Genomic DNA, 23,946 nt, shown 5'->3' with positions numbered 1-23,946 from the left:
AAAATTGTTAAGTACCGAAATATGTGTATAGAAATGTTGCAAGAATGTGGAAGATTTTGATCGGACGATTTCTATAATAGGCGAATTTTAATAATGCAAAGTTATAGTTATCATAAATTTTATGTATGAAATACGTAGCCCTTTTTAATTATTATAATAGCAACAAATTAGACTTAACTGTGCAAAATCTTGGACTAAGTGATCTGAAAAATGTTCTAACAAGGTTTTTAAAGAATTTGTAACTTATCATTAATAACTGTAACAATGAGGATATTTGAGTACATAATTAATATTAAAGTGAAACTTTAATTATAGAAATTACTTAATGTATTAATTTAAGGTCCTTATGATTTGGAATTTCTATGGTTTTTTTAATTAAAAAAAAAAAATAAACGAAAATGACTTCTTCATTAACAATGAAGTTCACCGAAGCTATAGTTTTTTTTTACCAAAAGATGGATAAAGCAAAGATAAAAATTCTAAGGGAAAAAAATTAAAAAAAAAATTCTTTAACTGAATTGAAACAAATTCGTATTTTACCGAAGCGTTAATTAGCACAGGTATATAATGAAATGATCGTCAATTCGGAATTATTTTGAAGTTTAACTATTATTTTGAAGTAAAATAAGGTGTAGTCATCACACCAAATAATGGAAGTTCAAAGCTATGTTCTCATGAATGTATGTTGCAAACACCATTGAATATATTCCATGTAAACAATAAATGTTATAATGAAGCTCACTTTAGCATTACAGTGTGAAGGATCGTTGGCCGATATTTACTTCATATCTCTGTAGATTACATTCTTCATATCTATGTCGGTAAATCGCAACATTTTTCAGATCTCTGTAGGACAAGTGGTACACAGAAGGAGAGGCCACTGGTTTAAATCTAATTCGACGAGAAATGTTTTTAATCGTTCTGATTTAACTAATTCCTTTCGCTATTTCTTCGCATTGCGTTTTAGAGTTGATGAAGAAATTGTCATTGTTTATTTCCTTAAAATACTTTAAATTTTTATCGAATTTCACTTAAATTAAATGAAATCTCTAGAAATTTAATATTTATGTGCAAACTTTAGCTAATATTGATTTTGGAAACTTCAAATGAGCTATATAACAAGAAGAAATTTGAAATGAAGTATTTGCTTGTGGGGTTATTATTTGGATTCAATAAGAATTCTCCAAGTATTAATCTCTTCAATTAATTTCTCCAAAGAATTTCGATATTGAAGAGAATAAATAATATTCTTAAACGCATACTTTACTATCAAAAAATAATTAACAGAATTATTTTATTTGAGTTTAAACAGTTTTATGAATGATTGTTAATAAAATATATTGAAGAACACTACAGAATGCCATGAAAGGAAGCTGGTAAGGAATCCTCTTATTTTTATAATATTTCATCAAAATTAACAAAATATTCGAAAAAATTAAAGTTACTTTTTCTGCTGTTGGCCTATGTTGTTAGCTGTTATCACTTTTTAGTTAAGATTTGTGGGTTTGTTGTAATTCGTTTTCTGTTGCTGCGTAATTTATTTATTCTGTTGCCTCTTATTTAATAAAAGTGGCTTTGACACATTATACCAAAGAAAGAAGTAGATAATTTTTCTCAACAGAGACCAATATATTGGTTTCCAGTACCACTTTTATTTTACCCAAATTTGAACGTCTACATTCTTAATCATATAAAAATTCAATTATTATTTTCATTTATTGTCAGAGTGTGGTTGCTATTATACAACTAACAAAAGACAAAATCAAACAATAATTGGGCAACTTTAAATTATTTGGTCAACTTGAGATTGCAAGAAGAGAAAAAAAAAACAAAAGAATCCTCTGTCAAATGAGTTTTGTTTAACAGAATTGTCCATAAAATTGCTTTTATAGTTTCTTTTTTTTTTGGGTTTTTTAAGTGAAAGCAAAAATTCAGGACATTAGGGTTTTAAGCTAACCGAGGGAAAATAGAATTCGTTATAGTAAAGGAAAACCGAAAGAAAAAAAAAACATAAAAAAAATTATGTGGAAAACTGAGTGGAAAAGTTTTCATTTTACTGACTTTTTTTTTGTTTTCTATTCTTGATAGTTTTTAATAAAAATAATTCTTTTTCTAATTTTCTCATATACGGTGACAAGTATATACGCGTTCAACAACAAAAGTATAAACAAAATTTTGAAAAGAGTTTAAGCTAATTCATAATACTGCGAGATTGATCCGGGACTATGTTATTGCAGTTGTCCAATTCATGTAATGCTTCATTCCTTGTTATCTAATTCGCTTTCAGCTGTGATAGGCAGAAAAAATACATATTATATTCTTAGCTATAATTTGTAGCATTTAAAACTAAATTGTGAGATAAGAAACAATACGTCACGTTTCCCTTACTCATTTTTCCAGTGAATTGGTGAACAAACCTTGAAGCAATCAATATTTTATTTTGCCTAGATTGTTAATAACTGCGAAAACAATGTAAAGCTCATTAAATAACCTATTATGAGAAGATATGGCTAATTTTGAAAACATTTAAATTGAAGACAATAGTTCAAAAGCTTAAGCATTTAGATTTGAAATTTTGTAAAATTTATTTAAAATTTCGTGATTAAATGAACGTGCCTGACTTATTCGAAGAATCTAAGAACTTCTTACACGAAAAATTAACAACGCCTAGACCTTTGTGAGTAATATTAAACGCAAATAAATTTTGATAAGTTTTATCTAAAAGCAATTAAGAATTAAATACAAGCATTTTAAAAATTTCGTAATTGTTTGCCCGGACTCCTTGTGCAGAGCTGTTGTGTGCTTACAATAATCTTTCTTTATTGGATAAGACTCTTTGTCATTATTATGTTTATTTATTTTTTTGTGTTTTCGAAGAAAATGAGCGAAAAAATCATTTCAATCAGGACATAAAACAATAAAACTTCAAAATGAATGGAAAAACTTGAAAGTTTTTCTTTTTGAATTTTTACATAATAAGTTTATGTTGTTCTTTTTTAAATGTTTTGAAAAAAAAAATGAGAAAAGTTTGTTGGTTTTATAAGTGAAAACTTTTATTTAATTTTATTTTTTTTTGCTTTACTTAGGAAAATCCAAAGAAAAGTTAAAATAAAGTGAAAGAAAAAGAAATTTATAAGTTTTATTCGCCATTTTCGAATTTCTTTAAAAAAATGTTTTTTTTTGTGTATTTTGTTTTTTTTTATCATTACAATAAAATTATAGTTTTGTACTTTTATCATTGCTAAAGTTTAATTCCCTACAATACAACTAAATAGAGTAATCAAAAACTTTTTTTAAAATATTGCAATTACGATTTGCAATTTTGGAATCTTGTTAGTAATTTCTTCGATTTTAAATACTTTTAAATTCGATTTAATATTTACAATTTAATCATTATACAATCCAGAAGTAAGTATGTTTAATAAAAAATTGGATATGTTGATTTGTTTTGTAACAGCGTAAGAGAAATTAAACTCGAATTTGCTAGTTTTCTGTTATTTAGTCCATGCTCAACATCTCCTCATTGATTTCCTAAACCACAGTGAGTCGAAATAACTTCAAAAAACATTTAAAGTTTCGGGAAAATAATTTAGCTGGACTTTTCACTATTCATGTTACACAATAACCTGACTACTTCTAGCAAAAATTATTCGTATTTGTAAATTATACAAGCAAAAAGCGTAAAATGTGTGAGCAAAATTTTTGCAAGTCTGCTGTTAACGCTTACATTCTCTCTTTTCATACATTTACTAAAATACATACAAATACAAATTACATTGAACATACAAATCAAAAAACTTTTACAACCACAGTTTAATGAAAGAAATATTCTAATAGTATATTTCTTTAATAATATAAAGAAATATTCTAATCCAGACTAAAATTACAGAAAAACTAATCTAAACTTCCACACGTGCCAGAATTTTACAAAAATTTTTCAAGACAACTGACTATTTAAGTATTTGACTTTTAAACCCTGTTTATTTCCACTGAACTTCATTTATAGAAAGGTTACGATTTGCTGATAGTCTTATTTTACTGTTATAATTAAGACGTTTCAATTTGATTTTATTTTCTGTTCATTTAGCCGATTTTAATTAGTAAGCATTTTGAGATTTTCTTTGCGGTTTAATAAGGAACAAAATTGTTTATTTGAATTCTAAAATAAGCTTTTAAAATTTTAATGATTATGAGGTTGTTTTCTTTTTTTTCGTCGAATATGACCTACATATGTATATTTTTTAATATTTTATTAAGCTACATAATCGGTATTTGGTTAAAGTGATATTTCTAGAAAATTTAATTAAAATTTGACCCTACTACAATATTTTTACTTATTAATTTAATTATTACAATATTGCGATTCTAGGAAATTTTAATTCCACGTATTTTTGTTTTGGTTTCTGTAAAATTAACATAAATACAAAATTTTTAAATTTTTCTACTAATAGAATTAATAATTATTATTTATATATGTATGTATGTATTTTGATAACTAAGATTTTAAATTGACTTTTTAAATTTACAGGGAAAACAACAAAAATATTAAAGTATGGGAATTGTTTAGTATTTAAGATTAAGAATTCGAGTACGTAGAAGAATAATTTATATATGTAACACTTTGTATTGATAAAAAATTTTTGAGACAGGAATTATTCTTTCCATTTTCAATGGAAAATCAAATTTTCAGTAATATTTTATTTTTGTTTAATTATGTTGTTCACAAAATGTAACGTGAAGTTATTTATAACTTGAACCATTTATCGAACAATCATGTCATTTAATGTAAGTCCTTTGAATAGCTTCCAGATTAATTTTTGTTTTCTAAAAATTCATTTACTTCAACTATTTATGATGCCTAATGTAGTCCGTTAGCATTAACAGCCGTTCTTAAAAAATAATTATTGTGGAGATTTGTCAAAATCTTATGTTCCAGAATGAGGAATTTTTTAATACAGAAATTTGTAAATATTAAATTATTTGATTTTGATTTGACACAAAAACATTTGATTAGCTTTTCAATAAAAATTTAACAAAGCCAATAGCTTGCTTTATCGATTTTCAACAGATTTTTAACTTGTAAATTGGTTTCAAATTCAGAAGTTTCGTGAAACAATCGCTTTCTTAAATGTCTAACATCTAAAAACCGTTAACAAAACAGTTGACTGCAACTAAAATTAATTGTTAAAATCATACAATATGAAAAAGCGCTCTCACTAATGAACATTTAACTTTATGTTAGTTTTAGTTGTTGCGAACAGTTTTAAAATTCGCAATTTGTTTAATTCATTCAACAACCATTCTGATTGAAATCCACTGAACTTTATTTCGAACATTTTCAATTATAAAAGTAAATTCAATTTATAATTTGAAACTAAGAGCTCTAAATAATCTGACATACATACTTCGATTTCAATTATATAAGATCGAACTAATATAAAATAATTGATTGAAATTATTTTCAATCCTGTTCAACAGTATAGTGTACAACTATTTACAAAATTTTACGCACTAAGAGAAAATAATTTCTAATCTTGGTAACCATACACAGACAACATTGATTAAGCATATAAAAGAGGAGGAAAAATGAAAGATTCAAAAGGTTTTACGAATTATAAAATTAAACCCAAAAAAATTATACGTTTATAATCTTTAAATATTATATCTTCACACACAATGTGGCTAGTGTGTTATGCCATACTATTAAGATTTATACATACATATGTATATGTATACAAAACGTAGCAGAAACGGACAATATTAAAAATACCTTCATAATTGGATTAAGAATAAAATTGCAAGCTAGAAAATCAATAAAACAGATAATAAGAACCCAAAAATAGTTATATACACTTATATATGAATACGCATATATATGGGCTATTTGTACAAATATGTATGAGGTTATATTAAAGGAAACTACCTTTCTACAGGTGTAAAAATTCAATGAAGCATTATTAAACATTTGCATGCTTTGACACCTTTTTTGCCTATTAGCATCATCAAAAAACCGTATTCTTATATACTGGTTTATTTAACATACCAATGTGAAAATGAAACACAAAAAGAAGGAAGAAATAAGTGAGATTTCTATTGAAATAATATCCTTTCTTACTATTACACATTTAAGCAGTACATTTACGTGCAAGTTCAAATAACATTTTTGCAAATCTCTTTGTCCAGTTATGAGAATATGTGCAAAAATCCCAATTGCATTCATCAAATAAAGAGCAATAGGAAAAAAAGAAACGAAAAATGCTTCTTGTTTTTAAGCCCTAAAAATTTACCTATTTAACAACGAAATATCCAGTCAGTATTAGAATGATATTTACCATTTTTCTATTATAAACCTACTTAAATATGTAAGTATGTCAAAATGTAATAGATATAACGACAAATTAACATATCTATAATATGGTAACGAAAACTGGCATACCTGTAATGAACAAAAAATAAAAATAAATGTAAAAGCAGCAGCAACAACAGTAGAATATTGTTTAGAAATGGTTTCAATTCTGATATTGGTAAACAATTTTTCATGGTTTCTATAGAATTTCGATGAAATATAGCTAAAAATATGCATAAATAAGCATTTGTACATAATGTATACCAGTTTATATTAAGAGTGCATACATTGAAATATCTAATTATGAAGGATAACTGCAAATAATATCCAAAAATGAAGGAAAGGTTCTTTTGAATAACGTCATAAGGGGAGTAGCAGCAAAAATAATAACAATATTAACAAATAGTATCATAAACTAAGTGTTGGTTTATTAATTATGATATCGTTTCAGAAATTGAATCCTGTAAAAATATTTGTATACGCGTAAATATTAACATCGGATGTGTGGATGGAAAAATAAAGTACAAGATTGTGTAATAAGTTTCAGTATTATAATTTTAATTTGGTTTGTATATAGTAGCTAAATTTCGATATTCAACTGCACATTACGCTACATAGGCATTGCGTCATTGAGTTTTACCTGATATAGGTGACAAGCCTACCGTAGTTTTTTTCTTTACATTAAATATTTAAGATTATTTTTTTATTTATTTTTAAAATTTGATATTACCGAAATATGGCAATTAGTTGATATTAATTTTTTATTTTATATGTAATAATAAAGCTATATAATATTAAATATTATATTTTTATATAGTGACCTGACCAGGCTTTTTACTTAAGACCCTTCCGTTAAAGGACCAGTGCAATAACCACGCACCATTGGTTAAGTGTATTGAAAATATGCAAGGACAAAAGTGCGTACTAGAACCGATCAATCGATTATTTCTCAATCCCTTTTTATTAAGCCATATGATTTAATGGCAGATATATATATATTTTAATTGATATCGTATTCCACACTATAAATTTACAATATTAATTTGAGAGTTTCATTTACGTATTTTATATTTAAAAGTTTTACATGTAGTTGTAAAAATTTCATATTTATAATTTGTGTTAAAAATAAAACCCAACTTCGAAATTTCTGATGACCATCATAATAAATTTTGTCTTATCTCAAATTATTTGACTCATAGGATTAGATTGGATTGAAATTGCTATTGGGTATTTGGGCCCTTAGGACAAATATCGTATCCTTAGACTGAAATAATGAGCGTATTATGAATTTAAATACACTTTATAAACACGAATGTGTGTAAGGGTTCGGTAAAGCATTTAACAAAATCACGAAATTTTTTTTTTGCCTTGATGTGAAGTTGATTAGTAAGAATTGTTGTCATAAAGTGATCGTTTCGTTTTTACCGACCGTATTGTGTAAACAATAGGTAGGTTATGTGATGGCAACAAATTTTGCATATCGAGTTTTCGGTGGGACCGTACTTCTCCATAGTAGGGAAGTGTAAATAAACTATTTTTAGCAACCTGTCGGTCTGTCGGTCTGTGTGTGCACGCGTGTATCTCAAGTTCGGCTGAACCGATTTTGATGAAATTTTATATGTAAGTTTGTTTCCACCATGGCACGGATCGATCAACTTTTGGTATATATCAGGCCTCGGGAACTGATTTTACATTACAGGTTTTACATTTTTGAACATTTTGAAGAAAATATTCAACCGATTTACTTGAAATTTTATATATAAGCTCAGCTCGACCGTCCGCAAAAATTCGTATGTTTTGGAAGAAATCAGGCAGCGGCAACTAGACGTTTACTACGGGCCAAATATACATTTTTGTGTATATAAAGAAAAATAATCAACCGATTTCATTGAAATTTAATATGTGAACTCCTCGTATTAAAACAATGAACATATAAATTTTTTGGAAAGATCAGGGCTCGAAAACGGATTTGCGGGCCGATTTTACATTTTTCACCATTTTGAAGATAGTGTTCACCCGATTTACTTGAAATTTCATATATAAGCTTTGCTCGATCATACGCAAAAATTCCTAACTTTTGGAAGAAATCAGGCATCAGCAACTGGGCGTTTACTACGGGCCAAATATACACTTTTGTGTATATAAAGAGAAATAATCAACTGATTTCATTGAAATTTAATATATGAATTTCTCATATTAAAGCAATGAACATATAACTTTTTTGGAAAGATCAGGGCTCGAGAATTGATTTGCGGGCCGATTTTACATTTTTCACCATATCCACAGAACAAATTGATGGAATTTCTTGAAATTTGATATTTGAGTTCTGGTTGTTACCGAAACTAACTGGCGAGCATTTCAGGGAATTCGAGTAGCACAAAGCCAAACTCTAATAAGAGCCAAATTTACATTTTTCTAAGTATGTTAACTATAAGCTTACTAATGTCCTAAAAATTGGAAAGAAGTATTTAACAGACATTTTTATAATATTCTGTAACACTTTCATTTAACTAGACAATACACAATGCGGTCGGTTATGTGCTGACCACATCAGATTTTTTTTTCATGCCTTTTATATTATTTTGTTCCATGATTTTATGAACTTATAATATAACTAAATTCCAGAATGTTTAAAGGATATTTTCTATGTGATATTTTCTACTTGTACTGAAAATATTTGTATTAATAATTGAAAAATAATTCATTGATTTCAGTTAAGAACATTAGACAAAATGTATTGGTTCGGAGGAAATATGATAATGCAGAGAGTGGGTATTATGAGATGGGAAGAAGAACAATGCAATTTTGCAAGTGCTTCAAACCATTTCGCTATTAGGGAATTAAAAGTTAATCAACTTGTTATTTTCAAATTTGTGTTTATTGGCAGTTGATCAATTTTGATTGTAAAAGTGGCTTAAAGCAATAAAAACTTTAATGATTTGAATTTTATTACAAAAAAAATCTGATATGGTCAGCATAACCGCCCGCAATTATTTTAGATGCACATTATGCACCGCTAATCTAGATAGATTAGTAAAAGTGCATCAGAAGACTATAAAAATGCGTTATTAACACTTCATTACAACTTTAAGGACATTAGTAATTTTTAGTTAGCATTCCTCGAAAAATGTATATTTGGTTTGAAGTTAATTAATCCGTGACATAACTTAAATAAATTCAAATTTCATCAAAATGCAGACCGACATCTCTCTAAAAATAGTTTTGTCCCTCCTGTAGAGAAGTATGTTCCCCCTGAAAACTCGATATCCGAAATTTTTTGTCATCACACAACCTCCCTTATTGCAAGCAATGCGCTCGATAATGATATCGAGATGGAAGATAGCAGTAAGTTTTTGAGCGTTTTTGAACGTATGAAATTTATACGATGTCAAATTCTAATTCACCTAATTTAATTATTATTAATTGAACATATATCATGCAAACATGGAGAGGGTGGGCAAGATGAGAGTTAAATCCATAGGCTCCATTTAGCTAAGTCAAATTATCAAGGATGAAATTCAGAATGAATTCCTAATAGGAAAGTTTTAAAAGCAAACTATTAATCAAGCTCTAAAGTTAGTTAAACTTTATTCCCTCCAAAAGTTTAGTGCAACTAACTCTTGTATTTTGATCTTCTGTCAATTATATTGAAATCCTTTTACATAAGTAGATGCTTTTTATAAGTTCATATTTCACTAACACTAACTAAAAGCAAATTTTTTTTCATTAATTTTAAATTTTTCGTTTCCGAATTGAAAAGAATTTCCTTTAATATTTCCTTTTTAGCAGAACGCTTCAATAATTTTATTATGTTATCCTTAATGATGTGGGAAATCCTTTTATATGCAATCGTTTTGAACGCAAATAGAAATTTAAAATTGATGAAAATGTGGAATCAACATAAAACAAACATAAAATAAAAATACAATAGAAAAACAAAAGCATTTTTATTGCTGCCAGTGTTAATTTGGTTGCTATCATTCTCTAGTTATTGTCGGTATTTGCTTCCCTTGGTTTCTCTTCTCTGTGTTTGTTTTTGCTTTGAAATAGCATTTCCATTTAATATTTGTGTTTTCTTTTATTATTATTTTGTTCTCTGTTGCCACTCATATGTTTAATCACATAAAAATTTTCTTTTCAAGGACTTTCTATTCTAAGAAATTGAAAAGGACCTAATTTTAGTTTCTTTCTTTCTACTTCTCTTCCCTTACTATATGCTTATAGTATTAATAAGTGCGTGTATATAGAGAATTTTTTTTTTACAAAATCTTAATTCAAAATCTGAAACTTGAAAATCTGAAATTTTTCTTGGTTTTTTGCTATTTCATTTACATGGTTTCTACAAACGAGTAAATGGTGGTTGGGCCGACCTAAAAATACAAAAAACTAGGAACGTCGCTTTTGCACGCATTCCTTAAGTCTATTTTTTTATTCATTTAGTTTTATTCCATTCTTTCTTAAAACATTTTTTATTGCTTTATCATATTTTAGGAAGGTAAGGAGAAAAAACGGAAGAAGGAGAGAAATAAGGTTGAGTCGGGGAAAAGAAAACAGTGTATCTTTTATATTCATTGTCATGAATTGCAGACCCCATCACATACGTGACTCAAATTTGAAATAAGCTTTCCAATTTTTTTCTTCTCATTTCCGAAATTCAAAAAAAAATTTTTTTTGGTCTGATACCGCAGAAAATTCGCAAAGAATGGAAAAACTCAAAAAAAAAAACAATAATAATGAAATAAGGACGAAGATAGTGAAAATTCAAAATCCTGAAGTTGTTGAGGTTTTTTCCGTGCTTTTATGTTTTCTGTTTTTGTTTTGTCCTTTTACTCTAAATTTGGTTTTATTGGTTTGAGTGGTAGAAAAAAAACAAAAATAACCCAGAAGAAATGGAGCACATTAGTAAAATTGTGAATTTTGAAAATAAGGATAAGTACGGGAATATTTTTGTATGTTCAACATGCATGTTTCCGAAGCATGCACATATATATTCATAGATATTTACAAAAAGGTATAAATGGTGAAGATAAAAATCCCTTGATGAAGGATATGTGATAAAGGATAATAAAAAAAAACGAAAAATGAAGGAAAAAAAGAAAAAGCGGAACAAAAGAGAAATTTTTTTTTTTTTCATTTTTCTATTAATTTCAGTTTTGTTTGTTTGTGTTTGTTCTTTAATATATTTCTAGGATATTTAAGAAAACAAAAAAGCTCAATGCTGCATAACACAATGGCTTTAAGTGGAAAATGAATGAATTGAGAAAAAATTGAACCCAACTCAAACCCTCGGAATCTCAATGGGGTTAATATTTTTTGATATGTCCCTATGCGATAATTTCTTATCAAAGGAATTTTCAAAATACAATATAAAAGTGATTCTAAAATCAAAATAAAATTAGAAAAAAAAATTTGTATAAGAACATTTTGTTTTGGGTCCTAAAATGCTTTTTCTTCTTTTTTTATTTCTTTCATATTTAAGGGTTTTTTCTTTTATTTTGCTTGCTTCTTTGTCATAATATAAAAATTTCCTTTAGCAATTTGACTAAATTGATAGAAAAATATTTTGTTATGTGGGTGATATGCAATGTGTGTTTGTATGTATAGTTTTGGATTTGGGGGTAAAAGAGAAAGGAAGTGGAAATTTACTATATGATTGTGCACAATAGAATAAAGCGATTATTTTTCTATTGAAACAGACATTGATGAAGGTTGAATAGGATACAAATGAAAACAAAAAAAAATGAAAAAAAAGGTAGAAGAGGAAAAAGAAGGGAAAACGTTTTTTTTTTTGCCATATCACTAAAGTAACCTTAAAATATTGAAAATTGATTAGAATTCAATTGGACGGGTGGACGGCATATTGAATGACCAAGAAAAACAACATAAAATCAAAATCCCAAAAAAAAATCTTTAAAATGGCTGAATTGATTACAGTTTTTGTTACGTGCTGCCATTTTTATTCGTGACTTTAAAAAAATTTTTCAAAGTGATTTTAAAATATTTTTCTGTTGGTTTTTTTTGCTGCTTGGATTAGTTTTTCAAGGAAAAAAAATTTAATTTAAAATTAAATTTGCCCATACATAATTGCAGATAAATAGTTTCTGTGACTTAAAAGTAATGAAGGTGATAAAAATTAAAGTTTCTTAGTTTTGGAAATGAAAAGCATTGAGAAAAGAATCCAAGAATATTTTACACTTATAAAAATATTTGTATACATATATAAATTTAGATATAATTCTTATTTAATTTAGACTGTGTAAAGTAAGGTAAAGATTGTATGATTACAGTCAAAGGAACGTGTAAAATTAGTTTATTCATGGGAAAGCTACTATAAAGAATCGAGTAGCAAATCAGAGATTGCAATCAAATTATGTACGTGCGTTATTTTTAAAGAAATTTTTATCGTAATTCCATGACCTAAATAAAGTTTTGACATAGTTCCAAATGTTATCAATAATAAATTGATCAAAGTTATTTTGACGAAAAAGAGCGTGATTATGACAATCATTTAAAATTTTTATTTCCACTTTAAGTTGATATTTTTTCAAAATTTTAAAATTTTTATGGTAAATAATAAAGTGAATAGGGTAAAATCTGAAAAATATCCTTATTATTTTGTCACGTTACAAAATTAGGAATAGCGTAAATAATTTATCGGTTTTTCACAAAATTTTTAACAACTTAGATAATACTAAAGTTAAGATAAATATACGAAAGTAGATCCATCGCTATTCCTCATCTAACGCTATTTGTTTTATAATAACAAAAGTTAAGATTTTTTTTTTGGAAACGTCAAATGTGTTAACTTGACTTATCCATTATTACCAAAGTACGAATATTTTCTAAACTTTTATAACTTATTTTAAATAAACTGTTAAATTGGTATAGAAAAGCCAAATTTTACTTTGACTAATAAAATTACTTATTATCCTTGTTATCCTTTCGAAGTCTTTTGAATAAATTTTTTTAATTTAAATTCTTGAATTACGACCAACATTTCATATAGAAATATATTTAACTAAATAAACTTGGTTAATACACGCTTGACTGTATATAAAGAGTCACAGAACAATAACATGAACAATTAATGTTAGTTCCTTTATCCCTAAAAGTTCATTCCTTTCATTTATAAAAATTCATTTAATTTCAATCTAGCTGAATCAAAGATTCTCAAACTATTTTGAGAAAATTAAAATCAATTTGAAAAATTTTGAAATTATTAAAAATATTCCGGCAGCCAGTTTCCATTTATATTAGAAACAAAAATTTTCTAAAATTACGCGGATCATAGTTAAGTTGTAAAGAAACACTGATCTCCTTAAAAATAATTTTAAAAATTACTCACCACGTAAAAGGCCACTCTACAAATAGACTAACTCTTATTAGATTTTACAGGAATTTTTCGATATCTGTTTTTATTTTGCTCGGTAAGATTGTCAAATGTGAGCCTAAAGTTTAGAAGTTTTGCGGATCTATTCCAATCTAATAAAATCTAATAAAATAAAATTTTATTAGATTTTTGAGAGTAACTGATTTATTTTATATACTGTAGTTGTACATTTTTTCCGTTATCCTTTCAATTTTTATGTTTTCATTTTATTTTGATTTTATTTTGTGTTGCTGCCCGGCTTTTCTTATAATTTATTTGCATAAGCTTTTTACGAAGAAGAGCCCATAATCTTAATGAGATTACCATTTAAATTGGTTCTGATTTTAATTAAGCGGTATATGAGTATATATTTTCTCCTGCTACGTACATACGCACATAGAAACGAAACTACAAACACACTTATATATTTGGTGTAAACTATATTATAGGCAGTTTGTTAAATTGTGACACAGTTTACAAAATAGCATGCTGTTTATGAAATTGAAATTAAACAAAAAAGTTTTTGAGTTTTTTTTCTCTCTCTGTCATTTTTGTTAATACGTTTGTAAATAACCTTTGTTTATATACTTAAACACGCTTTCTATTTTTTTCGTCGTATTTGAATAAAATAATAATATAGTGAAAATATAGAAGAGTCGAAATGTAAGCAAAGTTGGATTGTCGTACAAACAGTAATATTGAACCAATTGTCCTTTAAATATAGCAATATGGGTGGTGGTTCGGTTTTTGTACAGGCTTAGTGTATACGAAGTGTTGTTAAAGGCGAAATGTTTCCGTAATATAAAAAGTTTATGTTTTTAATTTTTTCCACAATTTTCTAATTCACTTTATATAGAGAGCGACACCATCTACATATGTATATATAGATAGGAACTATGTTTGTGTATTTATGTATAATTATTAATAAAGCAGGCAAAAATAAAATGAAAGACAAAGTAAAAGAAAAACAAGTGAATAAAAAATTTTTAACGATATAAACAACAATAATGTCAGGATAATAATGAGAATTATCCTTTAAAAATAAAAGAAGAAATAAATAAAAAAAACAAAGTGTCAGTATTGCCTGGAGGCTTCTTATCTTATTTTAACTTTCATTTTTTTTATTGTATTTATTTTCGTTCTTTTGTTTTTCACATCTTATGAAAAACCCTTTTTCTATATAATTTTTTTTTGTATATGCAAGCAATTGTGAAAGGAAAGGATTTTTTTTTCTGTTTCTTTTTAATTTTATATAGTTATATGTATATGAGTGTGAAAGTGTGTAATAATAATATTAATGGAGTTTAACAGTGGTTTTGTACTTAAGCTTTATTACTTTAAATTCAAATTTATGGGCTATTAAGGAATAGATTTATGAGTATTATATTTTGAAGGTATATGGTGGAATGGTGTAGTGGTTTAGTAGAGTACATGTGGTAATAACAATTTGTTGAACGAATAATAAAATTGTAAGAACATACACATATACATAATATATTTTAGTTCTACAATAAGTTTGAAAGCGTTTTATTCGTAAATATATATGTGCCCTTAAAATAAATAAGAAAAAAACACTCTTACGTGATGAAAGTAGAGGAGAGTAAAATGTTGAAAACAACTGACAAATCTGAAAGAGAAAACGAGAAAAAATAGAGTTCATCATGTCAACTCTGTGATATAAGTATGAGCTTGTTACCCTATGAGCGAACACAAATGCTATAGCTGACCATGCGGCATACTATAATTTTAATTGGCGAATTTTTTAAGTGGCGAATTTATAAAACTCTTCAGACATAAGTTCACACAGAAATATATAGTTACTGCTGTATGAATATAATTATTTATGGCAAATTTCAGTACTGTGATTTCAATAGTATCAAACCAAACAATTATTGAAGTTTGTATGGCAGCTGACAGGAAAACAAAAAATATGCGAAATCTCTATATGTTATTTTAATTTCAATAATTTCCGAGATATAGCCAAATAACTTTTAAAATTGTAGGACAACAACCAAAATTACTGTCTCGGTCGCGTCAATTTTAAATCAGGTTTTGGCATTTACTATTGTAAATCGTTCGTAAAAACTTGATGAGCTTAGCTCAATACATACGTTCGCACGGGTATAATGGGAATTTTAATATTTTTGTTCCGTCAAAACGAACAAGTTTAGACGGAAGTCAATTGAATAACGAATTAAACGCCACGCCACAGACATTTGAAACAATACTGTCTCAAATTTTAACTTTTCAAAATAACCGGTAGAAAGCCAGTTATTAAAAAATGTGAAAGAGTAAATAAAAAGAGAAAAGAGTTAAAGAGAAATAAAAATTATTTTATTAACTATTTTCCACTTCACTATTAGTTGATAATTATTTTTTTTTATACTACGCTACGTATCTATCTCTAGAATCATTCTTTTCGGGCTCTTCTTCAAGTGCCGATCTTCTAGTATTTTATTCTTTTTCTGTCTAATATTTCTTTTCAATGTTACATTGCGTCCTTTTACTTTGAACTTTGTTTAATTTTTCTAAAGCGCAATAATATAAGAGAGAATAATATAGAAACGTTAATTTATTACTTTTTAATTATGATAAAGCATTAAATTATGCGACAAGCTATTTATAATCATATTGTTAATGCACACAAATATATATAAACATACATATGGAAACCACTATAATTATAAATAGATGTTGTAATTTATTTTGACCTTAGAACACATCTTTATATTTTAAATGCTAACAAATAAATTTTAAAATATAAAAGTGTTAATTATAAATAATATAGTAATGGGTGATAATGTCGCTATTTAGAGATAATTTTAGAAAAAAAAAATATAAAATTTATTTTGAAATTGTTTCTAAAAAAATAAATAATGAAATCATGTTATTGAAATTATTTTTATAATTGGAACAGGTCAGAATCAGAAATTTCTTAAAAGTTTCTTTTATTTTTGTACATTTCCCTTTAGTTTTTAGATTTTTCTTCTGTTTTCTTTTTATAAAAAAATCTTTAGGTTTTGTTAATCATTTTAGAGGCCATCTATTGAAAAATGTCAAGAAAAAAAGAAATATTTTTTTTTTATATTTTACTCAATAGTGTGAATTTAAAGGTTATTTTTGATATGCTTGATAAGAAAGTTTAAGTAGTTCATTTGAGATAATACAAAATTTATTTGGGCTTTTTAGTGTATTTTTTGATTTTATTAAAAAAAAATGCGACAGTTTTAAAAAGGGAAAAATAATAATTAAAATTTCATCATTAAAATTGATATAAGGAACGGGTTTATGCTGTGATAATTTTACAATGTTATTAAATTTAGATAAACATTTTTCATTGATAAAGTTGGAAAATAATTTTGGAAGCTAAGACAAATAGAATTTTGAAACCCTACAGTGGTTTGGAGTTATGCTCCTTATATTTCTAACATTAGTTCCGGAGTTCTGTTTAAAATTTTATGAATCCAAGTCTACCTATTTGTAAAAAAATGAAGATATTTCAGTATGTGAAATAGTGAATTTCTGCGTACATGTAACAAATTGAAATTAAGATCGTTGTTCAAGCTGTATCTTGTTTTTAATTAGAACTAGAATTGAATTAGATGTACGAGTCATTAGGACTATCCTAGTTATCTAATACAAATTCTCATATAAACCAAATTCAATTATTGAGTTACTAAGCACAAATCAAGCTCACACAATTTAATAAAAAATTTCAAAAAATCCTTAGAAATAATAAAAATTTTTATTTATTTGGTTTTTTGGTTGGGTTACAATAACAAAAATTTTTTTTTTATTTCAAAGAAAACAATAGATCATTTAATAAAGTCATAAAAACATGGTGTTTTTTTGTATTTCTGATTTAAATTAAACTATGAATACAAGATTTTTTTATTAAATAAAATACCGAAAAGTTTTGAAACATTTCTAATAAGTCAAACCCTCATTATAGCTATCCCATTTTTTTTTTTTCAGAAAATTTAAATGTTACATTAATGTAAAAATTAAAATCTTTTCTATTTTAATATGACACAAGTAAAATTTTCTCATCATTAACAATCAGTAAAAATTAAAGTTGGTTACCTTTTGTTGTAGTTAATTTTTTAACAAATTGATTAACGAAATGAAAGTGTATATTTATTAATAAAAATAAGAAGACATTCAGCCCAACCCTTTTCTAATCAATACGATAAATTAAAACACAAAAAATAATTTTCATGACAAAGAAAAAAAAAGCATGTAATAAAATTAAGTTGAGACCCAAAGCAAAAATGGGCATAAACATTATGTTGGTATACAAAGTGTCCAATTTGAGTGAATTTTGTAAAACATAAGTCTATTTTGGAATAGGAATATTGTCTATTTGAAACCAATGAGTTATGGATAGAACAGATTGGATAAAAAACTGATTAAGTTAGACAGTCTGTTACATATACGTTATACTCTTATTTTTTTTTCCTTATTCACTCCTAAAAGGAGCATAGGGCTAGTGCATGATTTCTCATGCACTAGTTTCATAGCGTCATAGAGTTTAACTAGGTAGGTGACTAACCTGCCGTAGTTTTATTTATATTAATTATTTGAGGTTATTAATATTTACTGTTTATTTTTCTTAGTTTTTTTTTAATATGGAATATTACGAATATTTGAAAATTACTTGTATAATATTTATTAGTATTGTATATTAAGTTATAATAATATTGAATATAATTTTTATAGTGACCTGACCGGGGTTTGAACCCGAGACCCTTCGGTTAAAGGACCGGTGCCATAACCACTGCACCAATGGTCAGATATACTCTTATTTACTATCACATTTTTCAACTCGACATCAAACCGGTTCAATTACTTTTTTGAAAAATAAGTCAGAAAGTAATTTTAATACCACTTCAATGATATTTTTGTCAATAGATTGGTAAAAAATAAAGCAGATTGTGTGAAATCGAAATTTTTTGATAAATTCAGTTCCGAATAAAAGATATCGAACATTGATATCGCGAACATATAGAGAATCCTCTAGAGAATCCTCTAGAGATGGGACCCATGTAATCAAAGCTTGATAATGAGCGGAATAAGATCTTAGGGACTCGGTAATAAAACGGAACATTTGTCCTCAAAAGAGTGCAGCTAATCCATCGAATACGTCATGTCAATCAAACAAAAAGGTGCAGTTCTGATTAGAAATGTAAAACTTAAAATTTATGACTTTTATAGATTTTGTACGTTAGCCATTAAAAATTTAACATAAGTAGGAATGTTGTCAAAATCCAAACAAATTTGCGAAAGGTATAATTTTGTGATTTGGCTGATTTCCGTAGAAAATTTCCTTTAATATATTATTTGTGTTTTTATTAATATTAATCAATGTTTACCTTAAACGGAACAACTTGTAAAAAATTGATTGGCATTATATACACAAATAATACATACATATGTACATGTGAATATGTGTGAGCTTTAACAGTTTTAAAAAATCCCAATTATTGTTAACTTTTAGAATTAATTAGTTAATTGTTAAGAAAAATATTGAATTATGAAAACAAAAATAAAAAACAGCAAGAATGAAAAATAAAAATAGTCAAAAATTAATTTTTTTTTACCTTGAATGCCTAATTATGCGGTTCCAAATTAGCGTCGCTTTTATTTTTCGCAGTACGTGCGGTTCTTTCCACTTTTAAATGACAAAAATAAACTACATAAATGATTTTTTTGTTTCTCTTGTTTTTGTTATTATTGCGTTTTTTCCCTTTTCTTTTCAAAATATTATTGATATGTGCACAGGTAAATAAATCTGAAAAAATCAAACAAATCCACATTTATAAACAAAATAGAAAAAAAAAATTAAAATTAGATAAAAAACAAAAAAAAGAATAAAAACAATAAATTAAAGTTAACAACAAAAAAATCAAATAATTGTCAATAATTTGACAACTTTGAATATTGATTAACATTTTTTTTCTAACTACATATTTATAAACTAAAATTTTCTGAATACAAGTGAAGTATCGACCCAGTACAATTCCATATACAAAATAAATGATATAATTTGAATAATAATAAGAAAATATTAAAAAATAAAATGCTTAATGGTAATAAAATTATACGGAAAAGGGAATAGAAAATTATGAAAACAAAATAATAATAAATAATAACAAAGGCGGTTTTTATGTAAGGGGGAGTGAAGGGAGAGGTAAGTAAATTGAGTTTAATTCGATTGAATTGCATTTAAATAAAATAAAGCGGCACTAGTTTATTGTGAAACATTATTGTCGCTTGTCGCATTTAAGAAAGTCAACAAACAAAGAAATAAAAACTTTTGATCCCCTATTATCATAAATGGCGATCAAAATGACGTCTTATAAACATTTTCACCACAAAATTATTATTATTTACTTATTATTACTGAATATTGATGTTATTATTAACTATTTTCATATAATTGTGAATTGAATAATAAATTTTTTTTTGTGGTTCTATAATGTAGGTTTAAAAAACAAATTGTGCTTTGAGAATTTTATTCATTACATTGTAATTGTAGTGGTTTAGAAATTGGGTACCAAACTATTTAGTGGTCTTGGTCTAAAAAGTCCTGTATGAGTCTTCATTCAATTATTTCGGGAGCTTTTAGAAAATTATTTTTTGGAATTAAAATTAACCAAAAAAATATTAACTTGTGAATTTATGGTACGTAGCGCGGTCGTGTAATATATATATGTACATATATTTTGCTATAAAATGACGGTTTTCCACAAAAAAACAAAACTTTAACACATTGGTTAGGAAATGAAAACCCAATTAATTTTCTTAATTTAACCTAATAGACTAAATCATTTAAAACTTGTATACTATAAATGAAGTTGAAAATTACATGTTCTTAGTACATGGAAGCTCATATAATCTCAATTGTCATCTAATTAATTTACATAAAAATTAAATTAAATTGGATCAATGATAAAGTAATGAACATAAAAGTTAATAAAATCCAAAATGTATTTTACGTTCAAACCCGAATAATAATCAAGGTTCAAAAAGCCACGGCTGAATAAAATTTTTGAATTGCAAAGTAACGAGTTACCATAACTTTTTTTTTCTTTTTCTTTAAAACAACAAAATATTGTCAAATGAAAAACAAAATTTTCAATTTGCCCTTTGACATTAAATCAACAATGAATAAATCAAAATAAGCAATAATAATGAAAACTCGAGAACTAAAACTCTTAAAAAAATATTGCAAAGCAGAACTAGAGTTACAAATGGTTTTTTTTTAAAGAAAATTTACGAAGAAAATAGTAGCAAAAAATTTAGAAGTTCCAACTATGTAGTCTATCTTTCCAAGCAAAGAAAGCAAAAACTAGAAAACAAAATAAAAGTAGAAAAAAAGAAAGCCAAGCCAGCCTCTTTTTTCCATTCTTTTCATCCCTATTACCTTTTGCAAAATAAATATTTTCTCTAATCTATACCCATTCATACAGTAGATATGTATAGATGTGTGTATGAACATTGACCTCTTAAATGTTTATCACGTAAAATATATTCCAGAAATAAACGATGTGATTTTTAATTTAATTCCTTTAGGATAGTTTTCGTTTTTCATCATTGCTTTCATTCTTCATAAATAAAATCGATACATGAATCGATAGTGTATTGACTCTAATTTAAGACCAAAACAAGGAAATTTGTTTCCACTCTGGCAAAAAATTCTTTAAACTCTGGGGTATCCGTATGGGTTCTTCGAACTTGGTTTTCCATAAAAATGCTATTTTAGTATTCTTTAGTCGTGATTAATTTGTTATTTGCTATATATAAAATAAATTGTAAACAATTTATGTCAGCACTTCGTTGCATGAGAAACAGATTCGTCCAAAATCTAAGATCTAATTCAAAGATCATCAGTTTAAAAAATTTGTTGAGTTAGTTAAAGTTGTGACCATATGTACATAGCTTTGCTGCGGATATATTTAGCCTAAGTTTACCTTAGTTAATCTAAGGAAATTGTAGCAAATTCAGTAGTACGTTTGTATTGAACTAGTCGTCCTTTTAATATCATAAAAGAAAAGAGAAAATAACTATACCTTTCTTTTATATTTGTGTATTATTGAAGGAATTAAAATAAAAAAATTACAAGTAGGATAACAAAACAGCAATAAAATATCAGTAGGATTAGTGGTAACAGCAGTTTTAGAACTACGACAGAAGCACGACAATAATTTTTTATAGATTTTTTTGTTTTCAGCAATAGTAATTTGTCCAATAGTGCACTCATTATCATAACGTTTCATTGCATTTTCTAACATGAGTCATTTCGGATGCTGTACGTTTAAAAACACACATTTCTATGTATACGTATAAAATTATTGGAGAAAAAAACTGAGAAGCAAAATAATTTATTTGTTTTTTCTAGTCTATATCCTTAAATATTATAAGACCGTGACAAAAATATGTGCAATGTACGGTTTTTTCCTTTTTTTTACGTTTTCTGTCGTGCTGCCTGTTTGTATTGCAAAAAAAAAAAAATGCTAATAAGCTGTGCATTTTTACTCTTGGGCATTTACTGTTTTGGTATTTTTTTTTTTTTTTTGGAATCTTTGAATTATGATTTATAAAGCTACAAAAACAAATCCGTGTACAAAAAGTTTTCCCTTAAGAATATGATGACGGTTGAATCATTTTAATTAAACAAAGGAATATTAATAAAATATGAACGCAATATTGATGAAATCCTTATTATCGCCTTGTTCTGCGTTTTATGACAAATGAATTATTCTAAATAGTGAGATTAGCTCAAGAAACATTGATTAAAATTAATTAGAAATTGAAGCTAAAAATGGAAAATATTTCCTGTGAAAGATAACGTGTCGCACTTAATTTTGTTGTGAATTACAACATTAGAAATTTCAATTGGAAAAAATAAAAATGTCAGTGTTTTTGTATAGCTGAACATTCCAACTAAAGTATTTTGATGCAATGTTCAGCTACATTCTGCAATATAATCGCAGCATTATCTTTTCGATTACACCAGGGTTTAGTACACATAGAATGTCATTTTCTTAGTTTTTTCTCATAATATTTTAAAAATTTGACAGAAAAAAAGCTGCTTTTTTCAATTGTTTGGTGTGTTATCAGCAAGCAATAGCAATTTTTCTCCATTATAAACAAATAACTCCAAAAAGTTTTAAAAATTTTGATACTGAGAACGATACAAGAAGAAAGAATGATAGAAAAATTTTTCCATTGCAATATTATATCTAAAGATTTTAGAAGTTGTTATATGAGACCTAATATTGTTGTGTTGCATTCAATCATAGTCCTTACACTGGAATTATAGTTCTTAAGCGTTTGATTTTTAAATTGAATGAAAATTGTGAACTTCAATAATATTTTTGTATGATCCATAATTTGCTAATCAACGGCTCGACTTACTTTCAATTTTTTGTTGCTATGTTGCTTTCGCGTAAAATTTCTTGCTGAGTAATGTGGGAAATCTCTTGCAAATTAAGTTATTAAAAACTTTAATATTAGTATTTGTAAATTTTTAAGAATATTAACATGTTCAATTCAAATAAATCGCCAATTATTTATATGCGAAAATAATATGCTAAATACCAGTACAAAACAGTTCACGTTTATACATTGCTTAATTAATTTTGCAACGCCATTAAAATATGAGAACTTTTCTAAACTAAATTGGTTTTTTTATTTTTAGTTTGTTCAACACAAAACTGCAATATGGATTTTCTTTCACAAAATTTTTAATTTGATACATTGAATTTTTTTTTTCACGAATCAAATCTCAAAATTTTCAAAATTATGCTTTTGTTTTCTTTTTTTGCTTTTTCAAAGTAATAAATCACTTCCACTTCAAATAGATTTTCTCATTTCGACATTAAATACTTGTATGCTTTAATCATTGCTCGAAAAATGCACAACATCATCAAAAAGTTCATCAATAAGAAGTAAATTTTCTTTTGTTTTTGTTGATTGAAATCTCATATTTCAAAATAATTTTTGCAGAGTGATTTGCAAGCCAATAATGATTATAAGACGATTAGCATGATGATGAAAAGTTGCATATAAATTCAAACACATATAAAAGTCAAGCATAGTGTATTATTAGCATATTTTTAAAGAGTGTTCCGCAAAACCTTGGTATACAGGGTGATTCTGATAGATATACAACAACATATTATACCATTCGTTAGAGGATCGAAAACGGGTAAAATATTTATTCCGG

At 26.4% G+C, this 23,946-nt stretch overlaps 1 protein-coding gene across 1 annotated transcript in view; it reads right to left on the bottom strand.

Annotated features, from left to right (window-relative positions):
- LOC129612551 (frizzled-2-like) overlaps nucleotides 1-23,946 on the bottom strand; it is a 256,524-nt gene that overhangs the window by 85,368 nt on the left and 147,210 nt on the right. The window contains exon 4 of the mRNA XM_055526212.1: nucleotides 19,316-19,506. The gene's annotated coding sequence lies outside the window, so the exon portion shown is untranslated. The remainder of the gene's footprint in view (nucleotides 1-19,315; nucleotides 19,507-23,946) is intronic.

The sequence above is a fragment of the Condylostylus longicornis genome, unplaced genomic scaffold (genome assembly GCF_029603195.1).
Source record: "Condylostylus longicornis isolate FDR11 unplaced genomic scaffold, ASM2960319v2 ptg000075l, whole genome shotgun sequence".
NCBI lineage: Eukaryota > Metazoa > Arthropoda > Insecta > Diptera > Dolichopodidae > Condylostylus > Condylostylus longicornis.
This window is presented reverse-complemented; position numbering and strand designations above follow the sequence as displayed.